We start from the raw sequence: 13,676 nt of genomic DNA on the forward strand, positions 1-13,676 counted from the left end.
CATCCGAGAAGCTTCTTCAGTTCTAAGGTCAAATGGCCGAGAGTCCCAGATTTAAACCCAGTGGGAGTATCCCCCCAATGAGGGACAAAGGACCCCCTGGTGATCCTCTAATCACATGCGCCAAGGTGTGAGAGCGGGTGTGGGACCTAATCAGCCAGGGTTTCAGGTGAGCCCATTGTGAAACCTGGCCCCACCTTGTCATGTGAATTCCTGAGGTCAGATGGACCTCGGCCATTTGACCTTAGAACTGAAGAAGCTTCTCGGATGAGAGGTGAACTCCTTTGACCATGTCCACAGTGGGTGAAAGACTGGAAGCCACACTGGCTTTCAGGAAAAATCTCTTCTAATAGATATTTCTGAAGGTGACAGAGGATTTGGGCTACAGTAGCAATTTAGCAGCAACAGCAAGAAGGTAAATTTCACAATGGTTTCCACAGTCTGCACAGTGCACAGTCTTTTTTGTTTGTACATTGTGAAGATTTGAGCATCCACGTATCCTTGTTTTTTGAACAGCTAGAACAGTTTTCTATGCTCCCAGCACTTGTTGAAGTATTTTCTATCTTTCCGACCACTGTATTGATATATTTGTACAGGCAATCAATTCCAGGAGCTGTAGTCAGATGTGCATTTGTCTGTGTAAGCTGGCTGGTAGCACCAACTGTTTCTTCAAAGCTTGGGTCATCAGTCTTCAGAGGGATTAAGGCTGCTGTCCCAGTTAAAATCCCAGCAAAAAAATGCTTCCTTGAACCGGTGAATGAGGGAAGTTGTGTAAAGTGCTTTGAGTGCTCAGGCAGGGCAGGAAAGCACTATAAAAGAATCAGTCCATTTACTTTAAAGTACCATCACTCAGTAGAAAATGCTAAAACAAGGCACATGAGCACTCAGCAAAACAAACATCTGTATTGCACAAGTTTACACATTTTTCCACTTGTTTTATATTCCCATATTTCCCACAACAAATCTCCGTTATGGACAAAATGTTTTCACAACATGACTCACATTTAATTTTTGATTTAATAAGTGTAGCAGTTTAGACTCGAAGCTTCTACTGAGGTGACCTGCTTCCACAGCTACGTCAGACTTGATACAGAGGTAGCACTCTTACAATCCTCTGTCTACAAATAGGGCAATATTGCTGTGGCAGAGCCTGGTAGCAGGTGTGGCAGCAGCACACGTGTCCACAGTCCAACAAGACACAGATACAGGGCTGATTGAGGCAAATAACACACATGGCCACGCCTTGAAGGTTGTCCTGTCCTGGTACATTATTTTGCTGTCTTGCGGCTTCAGCCAGCAGTCTGTTAAATTCCTTTCTTTCCTGCTCCCTGTGAGCCTCAAGGTGGCGGTAGTAGCGTAACCTGGCCCAGAAAATGATTGCTGCCCCTGCCAAAGCAGAAATAACGGCCAACACTTTCCACCAAAAAGCAATGTTCTCATTCTCTCCTTGCAGGGCGTCGAAGTCCGCTGTTGTCAGGAAGTACTGTGAACCGTGGAGTGAATGTACTCACAGGCTGCCGTAGCATCGGCCGAGGGTGGGATGTAAATAGTCAGCGCAATTACGTGTGAAAATTCCCTGGCCAGGTGGTATGGCCGAACGCTAACCGCCAACAGTTCAATGTCTTTGGTACAATGCTGTTCCTTCACAGTGAAGTGTCCTGGGTTACACCATCTCTCATTGATGTACATTGCTAGTCCCCCACCTCTCCTCTTATCACTCTCCATGGCATTCCAGTCCAGAGTAATGACAGAGTCCAGTGTGAGCCATGTCTCAGTGAACAGGAGGAGGATGTCAGCGCAATTAGCTTGTCCATCTTGTTGGGTAAAGATCTCACATTACCCATGAGAATGGATGGAATGCTTGGTTTGTACCGTCTCCTTCTTTCCCAGTACTTCACTCCAGCCCTGCATCCCCTTCTCCGATGCTGTAATTCCGTCGGAATCTTCGGTCGCTCCTCCGAGAGTACCCTCCTGTTGCCCAGTGCTAGTAGCTGCTCCCTACTGTAAACAATGGGGTGGCTTACAGGTTCTCCAGAAGTGGTGGTGAAAAGTTCCAAAAAAGAGTAAAAGACATGCTACTACTCTCATGAAAATTTGTGGGTCCATGTCCAGTTGCACTTCAAATAAAACACGACCAAGAGTGTTGGGGAAAAAAGCTTAAAACACAAGAAAAAAAAAGGAAAGGAAAAAGCTGGAAGCTGAGGAAACGTCTGCCCACTGTGGCGCCCACAATGGCGGTAGTAGCGTAACCTGGCCCAGAAATTGATTGCTGCCCCTGCCAAAGCAGAAATAATGACCTACACTTTCCACCAAAAAGTTCTCATTCTCTCCTTGTGTGGCGTCGAAGTCCACTGGGGTCAGGAAGTACTGTGAACCGTTAGAAGGGGGTCGAAGACTCAGAGTGCCATCTGTGTCCAGCTTCAACTCGCCTACACCCGTAATATTTGTCCCCACCTGGAACAAAGGTGTGTCACTTATCAAAAAGAATAAATTATTAATATTGGCAGTAAATTAGGCTTTATGAAGTGAACACTAATTCATTCAAGTTTGAATATAATGACTTACTTTGAGAATTCCCTCGATCTCCAGTTGACCTTTTGGCTTCTCCCCAGTAAAGTACTGTCCAACGAGGTCACCCAAACTGTGACTGACCTGGTGAAACTTCTCATATGTGACCTCCTTGTCCAGACCAGCGGCCGGTAAAGGCGACAGGACTCTGATTTCGGTATTATCCAGTCCCTCTAATAAAAAGGGCACCGCCTCTAGTTTCTCATGCAAGAGTCATTTATTATCTGTCCTGTAGTGATGGGAATTCCGGCTCTTTATAGAGAACCGGCTCTTTCGGCTGTGTTTTGTCTCTAAGGGTCACCATAAATATACTTTTATTTATTCACGCTACATAAAATGTAATAAATAAATTATAAAGTACAAAAAACAACTATTTACACTTCAACTTTTAACTATTTAAATTTTCAGCTTTTCCTTTTAAACAAAGTTAAAGTGAAACAACACAAAACACTGCAAACCACAACACAATAAAATATAAATTAAAATATGCAAAACAAAAAGAAGATGCACATTCTCTGTCATATAGGCCTGGGATTTTTGTGGAGAGTGTTTTCCTGCTTGGAATTGCATATATAGGATTCACTGCATGAATAAACTTTCTGAATCCTTTATCAACCGTAAATGAAAATAGTCGTGGATGATTACTATACCTTTCTGATGTGATGAGGTTGTCTCTTGTTCTTGCCCCTGGCTCTCTTTCTCTCTCTCTCCCTCCTGCTCTGTTCCTGTGCTACTGCGACTGTAACTACCGTGTAACTTCAAAGAGCCGGCTCTAAGAGCTGTTTCGTTCGCGACGCATCACTACTGTCCTGCAAAGGTAACGTGAGGAACAGTTTGCACATGTGATAACAAGGAGAAAATGTTAGATGTACTGGAATTTCAGCTTGCTCTAATGATGTTCTCACCATGTACGTAAAAGTCCGTTCCACAACAGCCTGGGTTCTTTCACCATGAATTTGTGCAGCATGCCAACATTGTCTTTGTTGTACCAACTAATGAGAGGCCTTCTAGCTGGTTTTACGGCACCTAAAATGTGTATGAGCACACATACAGTAACAGGGAACGAGAGGCAGGCTGGTATACAAGTTTTCAGATTAAATAAATAAATTTTCTAGTCCTCATCAAAAACAAAAAAAAGACTGATTACCTTCAATGATGACATGCTGCACTGTAAAAACGATAACTAGTAATTGTTGATTTGAGTAAAGTTTTCAAATTAAACTGACTTAGAAATAAAACTTTCCATTTACAACCTAAAATAGCTTGTCTGCCCAACAAATTTCTTCCATTGTTGTCCTAACTAAGATTTTCTAGCGAGCATAACAAAGATTATCAACTTTTGAGTAGAGTTTTTGAGTCGAGTTGGGAACCGGTGGGAAACCCCGTAGGTGACTGGCACACGTCGTGGTCTGAATAAGTTTGAACTAGACCAAACGAGTCTGAGCAGACTGTGTGATAGTGGTTTGTCGATGTGTTCTGAACTGAAAACCTGCTAAGAAACTTTGAACAAACGTGGCCAAAGTTGGATGAAAATTACAATTTTTCGACCATTACGGATTTTACCTGGTCTGAAGTTGGAGTGTATTATTTGACCATTTTTTGGACAGGTGCGGGAGCTGCCGGCCATTTGCCCTAGCAGGTAAGCTAACGACATCTGTTATTAGGATTTTCTACAAGCGCTAGGCTGCATCCTCCTGAGGACCCAGGAGGGTGGAACGAGTAAAGCACTGAAAAAAAGCCAAACAATAACATATTTAAGTCATCTAAGGGACTTATATACCATGTTTAAGCTAGCGAAGGACCGCGCGGGGGGGTTGAAAATGATATGCCAGGAGTTCGCTGTTCTCGCTGCTCTAGCGAGCCTTGAATCCCCAGCTAGCTATCAAAGCTGGTGGTAACAGACGTCTCCGAAAACGTAGAAGCATTTTTGCAAAAATGTGTTGTCTTAATAAACTGAGGAGATATTTGAAATTTACACAGCTACATTCTCGCCTGAAAATATCTTAAAAGTTTACTTTGTGACCCAGAAAGAGTAATAAGAGTAATATTAAAACTAAGTGGCTGCCGCCATTGTTTGAAACTAGAATCGGCTGGGCCGCGCTATGAATTCTGGCATAGGGTGGGCCACGAAGGATACACCTGACCCATCCTTCAAAGCTGTGGAAAAGTATTGTATTGTTTTGAGAGCCTTTTTGTTGGTGGAGTATTGATTTTATGTACAATTCCACGGGTAGACGCGATCTGTACGGTCCGAGTTTGCACATGCGCAGTAAGGATCGGGGAGTCTGATCCGTAACTTTTTTTTCTCGTTTTTTTTCTCTACATTATATTGAAATGTTTCATTATTGCAAACATTTTCTCTCAGGCGGAGAGAGGTCGTGGAGTGTCAGCCTATGGTATCTGAGGTCCAGGAGAGATGACCTGCGCTGTTTTCCTCTGAGGAGGTAAGACTGTCCTAATTTATTTATAATTTAATTATTATTCTAATTGGGCATGATTTATACTTATATTGAAGTAGTACGGTATTTGCTGGGGTAATGCATTGGCCAACTTTATTATCTTGTGCTACCACTCCAGTCAAGGCCCTTGCCAGTGTTATATTGAAATCCTTACCCTGAACATTTCTGCCAGTACAAGAGTCCCCATGCTAAATCGAAATTGTGAAACAGAAAGGCAATCTCATAATTTTGACTTAGCACGTATTTTTTTTCTTTTTGTGCTAGAAATAGGACTTCTATACTCTGAGATTGTTAGGGAAAGAATACTAAGGCAGGTCACAGAATCTGATTGGTCACAGATTTTGGTGCAACTTAGAACATAATATGTATTTTCATATTGATACTGGGTTTTGTGGGGGGTGTTTCTATTCCTGTGCAAAAGACGTATTCATGAGAGATTTTTGAAGTAGGTTTTGCTTTTGATAACACAGTCAGGCATATAACATGGTGCAGACTGTCCAAGACAGCTACCCAGGAATTTTCTGTGCTGAATAAATGACAATATTTTGGTGAATGTATTGTTTAGATATCTGAAAATTTCATCGGATCACAAGCAAAGACCTCCTGGGGACCTTCAATGCATCCCTTGACAAATTTGTGCCTGGCCTGCTGAAACTGTACTGGTCTAAGAAGGGAGTTCTTTGTGAGGAGATGGAAGACCTCCTGGATAAACTTGATGAACAGGTGAGTGAAGTGCTCCTTTATCTGACATTTTTAGAAGAGAGTATACTTTTCTCTTAACAGAAACTGAAAAAGATGTTGGCTTCAAACAAAACACATCAGTGGACATGTCAGTAAAAATGAATGTCATGAGTCATTGCTTTGTTCTTATTTGGCAGTATTTTATTTAATTTGTAAAATGAAAGTAAAATTGTTAACATGGTGTTGTTGTTGTTTTTTTTGGGGGGGGGGTCTGACCTGTGCTTTACTTTCATTACTATGAGAGTTCTGATTTTGCATTGTGTATAGTACACCATGTTACTTCACTAATTGAAATTCTTGTTTTCCACTGAATACTCTTTAGACATCCAACACTGTGTCCAACGGGCACTGAGAGGCCTGCCCATTTTCCTCAAGAGAAGATGCAACAGAGGTTTTCCTGAAGTGCTTAGTAAGTACAAAAAAGTAATGCAAGTAAAACTAATTGCTATGAGATGTTTTTAGAGGATGAGTTTATCCAAAATGGAAATGTACACTTTCTCAGTGCAGTCCAGATAATTTTATAGTGGGGATTGCAGTTGTCATAACTCTCACTCCTTTTTTTTCTGCTGAGCAGCAGCTGGGCATTGTTAGTGGTTGTTCCATAGCAGAAAATATTTTTGTACAAAACTCACAAGGTGGCATTAATTAAAAGAAAATAAGCTTTTTCTTCTTAAAACCTCCATGAGTCAAACGACCAGCATGGTATAGAGGTTAAAGTTAAAATCTTTAGAAATTTGTTTTGTCTTTAGTTTTTCTTAGCTTTCAATAATTCATATTTTACTTTTCTTCAGGACACTGACATTTTGGAACCAGTGTTGAACGGTGCATCAGTTGCCATCCTCACCATCCTACAAGATGACGATGCTGATACGTCTGTGCGAGAACATGCAGTTGTGTTGGGAGGGGACATCGTGCTACATAACATTCCAGATCTCTCTACTGCCCTGGCACACCTCTTTGGCCTTCTGTATGCCCTCAACATTGATTATCCAAAGCAGATGAGTTTTACCTTTGAAGCAATTCAGGCCATCTTATTTTGGCCTGGTCGGACAATATGAAGGCGAAGTGGATAAATCATTATTCGAAATGTAAATTTTAGTCAGATGAATCTGTATTGTTGAGAATATATGGTGAAAATTTGTCTTGTAGTATTGTAAAAGATTTGTTATAGTGTTAGTTTCCTCTTCATTGATGGTAACATTTCTAATAACTTTTAACTTCCATAGTTCATCATAGTAAGCCTGTGTAAAATATCAGTGTCTGGGTACATAGGCAATCGTTTGTGGCAGTACCCTATTTAATGTGCAATAGTTATGTTCAGCTTTTACGAGACGGTCAGGGTGTGTGTGCATGAATTATTAAGTTGCTGGACACTTTTCTTTTTTGGTTCTGGACTCTGGAATTTTGACGTCTCTGCTGGGGTGCTCAAAGCACCCAAAAGAAACTGGCAACATGTTTTTGTTTGTTTGTTATTTCTTTTCTTTCTTTCTTTTTGTTTTTTTTAACAGAAATTCACCCTACTACCCATGACATTCTGAAATGTACTGAAAAGACTGTTGAACAAAATAAATAAGCTTTTAGATAACATTGAATTGTGCTTTGTTTTATTCTATATCTATTTATTAAGTGTTTTTTCAAGTATATTAACAACATACATTTTCCTTTGTTTATATAGGTAAATTTTCAACTCACTGGAGTAAGAATTGCATGATTACTCAACAAGAATATCTGTGTTTGGTGAAGGCAGAAATACATGGCATTGAAACCAGAATTTCTTCGTTAGACTTACAGGATTATCCTAATTAGGTGAACAAGAAGATCCAAGTTGGCAGAACTTGTAAATCTTAGTTAAGTCAACAACAGTTGGCAAAAGTTGAGAAAACTCAAAAATCTCTTGCATCATGTTGCCTTGAAATTTTACGTTTTCTCAACATTTTCTTTTTTACAGTGTGTAGACATGCTCCTGGAGTAACCTTCAAAATGTTAACCATGGAGAATTCTGGAAACATGGAGCACACACTGTAAATAAGACTGACTAATTAATAACTCATGCATTTGCTTGTCCAGTAGTTATGTCTTTGTTGCGTGTTAATCAGCTCACTGTAAATGGATACTTTTCGGTGCAGTGCTAGCGATCACCAAGTTGCTATTAATTGTATAAATGACTGGTTGAAATACTAAATCTTTCAAAAGAACCAGTTTAGCTTGAGAAAAGAAAAGATATGTCCCTAACAGATCCTTGTGGATTTACATCAAGACAGATGCCGATGGCATGAGCTAAAAGAACACATCAGGAAGTAATCAAGAAACTCAAAAAGACTAAAAGTGCACAACATAAACAGCTAAAAACTGAATAAGAAAGGACGACGGGTTTCAGAAGGACAGAATAAACCTTTACATAAAATGGTCATTGTTTAAATTTCTCACGCCCTCTTCTGTGAAATGTCAATTGCAGCCTGATCTCATACAACTCCCCCATCAATAGCCTTGCATCTGTCCATTGCCACTATTTCTTCTTGCACAAATGCAGCCACTTCCAAGTTTGATTTTTTTCCTTCAAAATACTATTCCAGTTTTACTCTTGAAATTTTGTTTCTATTCTTAAAATGCCAATTTTTTGCATTTTGGTCCTAATTCTCCATCTTAACTTTCTTGTGCAAAAAAGCCACAGGCTTCCCATCACCTACAGCTTTATAACAGCATTTGCAAGTTTATATTTACAATGTGTAATGCAATATAGTGAAGAAAAACTAAATGTTATAATATTGATATAAAGCTCACCTTGTAAATTTAAACTACTCTCCATCCTTTTGTGTTATTTCTCTACCCAGGTTATTTCTTCAAATCTCTATATCTATATCTGAGAAGGGACCTTAACTCTTCCATCAAAAACACATGAGCTCTAATCTCTAATCAGGGGTTTAAAGTAGAAGATCCTTAGAGGTTTAGTCTTCCAATAAAGCTAATTACACAAAATTAACAACAATGACACACACAATCTACATCATATGTACACACATTATAATACAAAAATCAAACACAACAAAATGCAACCAGGCACAGACTAGAGTACATTAAAATACCATAACAAAACAGCAAATTATTAACAGCTGCATCACTCCTTCGGTTGAATTTTAAAACGATGCCAATTAGACTCCAACACCTTTCCTCCTGCTTGGCAGCTCCAATACATAGATAAATACATGTCAGCTTTGGTTAATGAAGGTGTGAATTTGGTAGTTCAAACTGCTAAATCTCTTTCAGGTCTGATCAGAGACACAGGACATCTTTATTCCAACAATTTCTCTGTGAAATGTATTTCTGGGGTCCAGCAGCAAAAACATCAAAACACAGTAAAGTGACTCAGGAGCTCAATAATATAATACAGTATGACAAAAAAAGACAATCCAGCTTACTATGGTAAGAGTTAGAGAAAGTTGGAGCACCAATAAGAAATAGAAAAAGCAAACAAACAAATGTGACTCCAAAGTATGAAAGAAAATGATTTTGGACACTAGCTGCTCTTGATCATTCTGGCATTAAAGTCAAAACCTCAACAAGCTACAGTCAGGCATTATTTGTTGGAAAGCGTAAATAAAATGTATTTGCATCTTATGAAGGTTCATTTCTGTGTTGTGCCTTTTAAAATACGGTGTGTTTACATGCTGTTATTCTCCAGATCGCTAGCAGCTAACAACAAGGTTAGCTGCTAGCCAGCTAACGTTGCCATGGTTCCAGTGACCTCTAAAGATTTTTTTTTTTATTATCCTTGAACAGTCATATAAGCAACACTTATTAGTTTATGAAACACAGATATTTCAACACGAATTAGAACTAATAATAAGTTTGTTTTTTAGCAGGAGGAGAGAGAGAGTTTGAGTTTGAGTTTGGAGTCTAGGGTCCTCCCAGCATAGGGTTAAAGTGGTTAGGTTTAGGATTAACCTCAGCTTTGGGCTTCAGGGATTAGGTTAAGTCCAGCATAGGGCTAAAACTGGTTAAGGTTAGGATCAACCTCAGGGTCAGGATGCTACATCAGTAAATGCACAATCAGTGACAGTGATATTGATGATAACAACAGCAACAATAGAAACAGTAATAAGAGACTATTATATACATATAGGGACTTTAGGTCCCTTTTCATTTAACCCTTTGGGGTGTACTGTGTCTAATTTGGCAATCCAGACTCTCTCAGCCTTTCTCCTCTGCTGAGCTGTCCATCTGGGATTTGCCTGTATCATTGTGGCCCTGACAGATTCCCAGCCATGTGATAGGAAGTGTTTGACACATTTGTGTGTTGACACATTTTACATACACATTATATCTGTGCTGGGTGAATTTGGTCAGAAGTGTGTTACTTGTCTCATGTCTAAGGAGCTTGGAAAGAAAAGCGTCTGGACTTCTTTAAGACTTCTTTAACTTAAAGAAGTCCAAACGCTTTTCTTTCCAAGCTCCTTAGACTACGATGACCTGGATGACTGAGTACCTTCACAGACTTACTTGTCTCACCAACATACTGGATACCACATTTACTGGAGGTAATCAAATAAACACAATTATTAGAGCGTAGAGTAACTTTACACTGTGAGAGGAACACACTGGCATTTGAAAAGCTGCGCAACCATTTTTGGTGCTGAAAAAAATTGCCCCTGGTCTCTCAGTTCAGGCTCAGAGAGAGGTGAAACTTTCTAAAGGCAGCAATTACCTTACAATCCCTCCAGCATTTGGGTTTCCTGGACAAGATTTTAAAAATGGTTCTTAATCACTCTGACCAATTTGCATGTTGATGGGGCATATGTGACCACCACCGGCAGAATAGCAGATAAATCAATGGGTTTAGTCTGTAGGATGATTTAAGGCATTTTCTTAGAAAAGAGTGACAGTACCCTCTAGTGGCGAGAGCTGAAAATAGAATTTCAGTGGCTGCTCTAAAGTCAGTTTGCTGGGTGCAGATTCTATGGAATCGTAATAATTGGGACTTAATTAGACCAGCAAACGTGCGCTTTGGATGAAAGCTCGTTTTAAACAACAGAGCATGTGTGTCCGTGGATTTAAAGAATACTTTAATGTCCAATTTATGGGTTTGTGAGAAATTTCGGCCTTTGAAGGTGGTTGTTTCCAAAAAGTCAATTGTGGTTTTGTTAATTGTAGATTTGAGTTTGATTGAAACATTATGGTTATTCAGAGTACTCAGAAACATGTTGAGAATGTTGCCACACACCCCAGATATCATCAAGAAACCTGTAATAGTGTAATGGATTTTTGACACATTTTGAATGGGCCGCAGTTTCCCATTCAGCCATGAGTATGTTGGCATATGCAGGGGCAAACTTCTTTTTACAAATAAAAGGGACGGCCATGGGCAAGAAGTCCATTAATCTTCATTTAGTTTTTCCCTGGAAGTGAATTCATACTGTTAGATGTTACTGTTAGAAGTTAGATGTGGATTTATTCTACCTAGCTCTTCTTGATTCTTCATTATCACTGTGGCATTGTTGGCCTATAGAGTCTATAAGAGTTGCAGAGATTATTAAGGCACTTGGAAATGGTGAGATGGAACATTTGTCACTGAAGGGTAAAGGTTTAATATGTTACACATGTGAAACTTTTATAAGTCAACGGTGAGGTGTATTTGTAGGAAATGGTCGTTTACTAACATTGCATTCTCCTCCAGAATAAGAAATGAAAATAGTAATAAAAGGAGAATAATGTGGACTAACTCAAAGCAAATGAGTGAAAGGAGTCGAATAATATCAGCAATGAGGGCTGTGCAGCAGTGGATCCCAGAGCAAACTTCTTCAAGACCTGGAACAATGTGAGATGTGATGGCCAAATAAAACAGATTTATTAAAAAGCACCAAAATATAGGAGGTATCATTTCTGTAATGAGGCATTCTTAAACAGATAGTAGTATTTACAACAGTAAAGTGAAAGCAAATGAGTGATAGATAGTAGTATTACAGTAAACAGTAAATACTACTATCACAGAAATCTCTTTAAGCATTTAAAGTATTAACACTTTCAATAATATAACTGTTTTGTGAATTGTCAGTATATATTTTGAATTACATTCAAGTTCAAAAGAAACTTGAATGTAACTCCTTGTCAAACCTAAAGTCATTTCTCTTAATTTGCACAATCAGAACAACAAAACATAACAAAATCAACCAGAAGCTCAAGTGGCTGTTTAGAAGGATCAGCTTCTTCCTGAGGTCCTCCTCACCTCCAAAAAACCCACCAGAGGAGCCTCTGCTTCACAACCAGCAGCTGTTATTTTTCATTTTCAATGTAATCATTTTATCCTGTTTAAAATTACACATTTTAAAGAAGATCAGTGTTTCACTGTATGGTTGATTCTTTATTCATGTAAGTCCTTAAATGCATTCATGTATATGAATATGTCTAGTAGGCATATTGGCTTACTGACAGCCTCATATGGAGTTATTACACTGACTTCTCTTCATCCTATACTTTATTCTGCTCAATACAATGTTAATATTGTTTTAAACAGTGATAATTCTATTGTTTTATACTGTAAAATAAAGCTATTGTCACTATATGAATATATATTAGCACCATGAAGTCAGCTGTGCTTTGCAACCAGATGTAAGCTGAAAATGTAATGCTAGGTTATTGTCAGAGTGCCCTCACTCCATGATCTTGTTCCCTATTTAATGGTGCAAAATAGTCAGAGTTTATGTGCCTCTTTCCTCTGTTCCCTTGACTATGATGCTTTAATGTATTTCTACATTTTATCTACAGAAACATTTATCAGTGCAAAGCTGTTTAGAAGATACTTACAATAAGCTGTCTGTTCCAAAGAGCTTGGAAAGAAAGCGAGTGGCCTTTTTTCATGAAAACATTTCACCTCTCATCCGAGAAGCTTCTTCAGTTCTAAAACGAGCTGAATAAGATTAAATTTTGAGGATGAAATGTCTTCCTGAGGTCTCGACATTCTCTCTGCCAGTCAGATGACTTGTTTCTATTGACAAATCCAGCACACCTCAGAGCTTCACTAGCACATCCAAAGACTCAATATATTTTATAGAGTCATTCAATTGTTGGCCAAGTCCTGTGTGAAGACCCCTGAATCTGTAACTTTATGAATTAACCAATCGCTCTCTTTCTTTACTGGTAAATGTCTTAACAAGCGCATTGTTTATTTTCATCCTTTAATCACATTAAATGAGGGAGCTGTTCATATTTTAAACTACTATACAAATAATAAATGTCTTTATTGCCACAAAATTTAAATTTCATGATGATTTCACGCGTTCAAGTTCAGTGTTTGCCCTTAATTATGTGTGACTGTCATCACATGCATCATCCAACATTAATTTCACACCCCTGGCTGAAAGGCAAAGACAAAATATGGACACCTCACTGAAGAAAATAATTGTATTTCAAAAACAAAGTCAAAAATATCATCAGTTTGTCTGTAATGTGTGTAGTGTGTGGATGTGTGTGTAAAGCAAATAAAATTCAAATAATCCCAAATGACCTGGAAGAATGAACGATAGAACCTGAGGTTGCTGAGGTCCATATATAGTCTCAGTGAGTAACTGAGCACGGTGACAAATATTGCTCTAAATTTGCTCTAAATAATCCACTCGCTAATACAAGTAACCACCAAAACCTGGAAGTGGATACAGATGTCTCATCACACATATGTATTCACAATAAAACAGGTTTTTGTGACGTTGTTAATTAGCAAAGAAAGCCTGTTCTAACGTTTGAGTCTAAGGTTTATTTCTTTAGCACCTGACTGCTCTTTTTTGTTTCTCATCCCTAAACACGCTGCATAATCTTTCACGTGATTCGGTTTATTTTGAAAAGTCTCAACAGGATCTTGAGCTTTATTCTGAAAGGCTTATGTGGAAAATAAACAAGCGGACACGCGATGGTTTTACATCG

At 38.9% G+C, this 13,676-nt stretch overlaps 2 long non-coding RNA genes across 4 annotated transcripts; one reads left to right on the forward strand and one right to left on the reverse strand.

Annotated features, from left to right (window-relative positions):
- Positions 1-207: 207 nt before the first annotated feature.
- LOC109200996 (uncharacterized) lies at positions 208-3,614 on the reverse strand. Of its 3 annotated transcripts, none has more exons than XR_003217962.1 (4): positions 3,216-3,614; positions 2,563-2,738; positions 2,248-2,451; positions 208-1,358 (listed from the first exon to the last, which is right to left on the reverse strand). It is a non-coding gene; the product is annotated as an uncharacterized LOC109200996 (long non-coding RNA). The 3 variants fall into 3 exon arrangements; XR_002061037.2 differs by lacking the exon at positions 208-1,358 and having other exon boundaries at positions 1,387-2,451; positions 3,216-3,374; positions 3,471-3,614; XR_003217961.1 differs by lacking the exon at positions 208-1,358 and having other exon boundaries at positions 1,387-2,451.
- Positions 3,615-3,928: 314 nt separating this feature from the next.
- LOC109200995 (uncharacterized) lies at positions 3,929-6,649 on the forward strand. The gene is made up of 5 exons (XR_002061036.2): positions 3,929-4,204; positions 4,931-5,009; positions 5,590-5,747; positions 6,088-6,174; positions 6,557-6,649. It is a non-coding gene; the product is annotated as an uncharacterized LOC109200995 (long non-coding RNA).
- Positions 6,650-13,676: the final 7,027 nt, after the last annotated feature.

The sequence above is a fragment of the Oreochromis niloticus genome, unplaced genomic scaffold (genome assembly GCF_001858045.2).
Source record: "Oreochromis niloticus isolate F11D_XX unplaced genomic scaffold, O_niloticus_UMD_NMBU tig00003626_pilon, whole genome shotgun sequence".
NCBI classification, from domain to species: Eukaryota; Metazoa; Chordata; class Actinopteri; order Cichliformes; family Cichlidae; genus Oreochromis; species Oreochromis niloticus.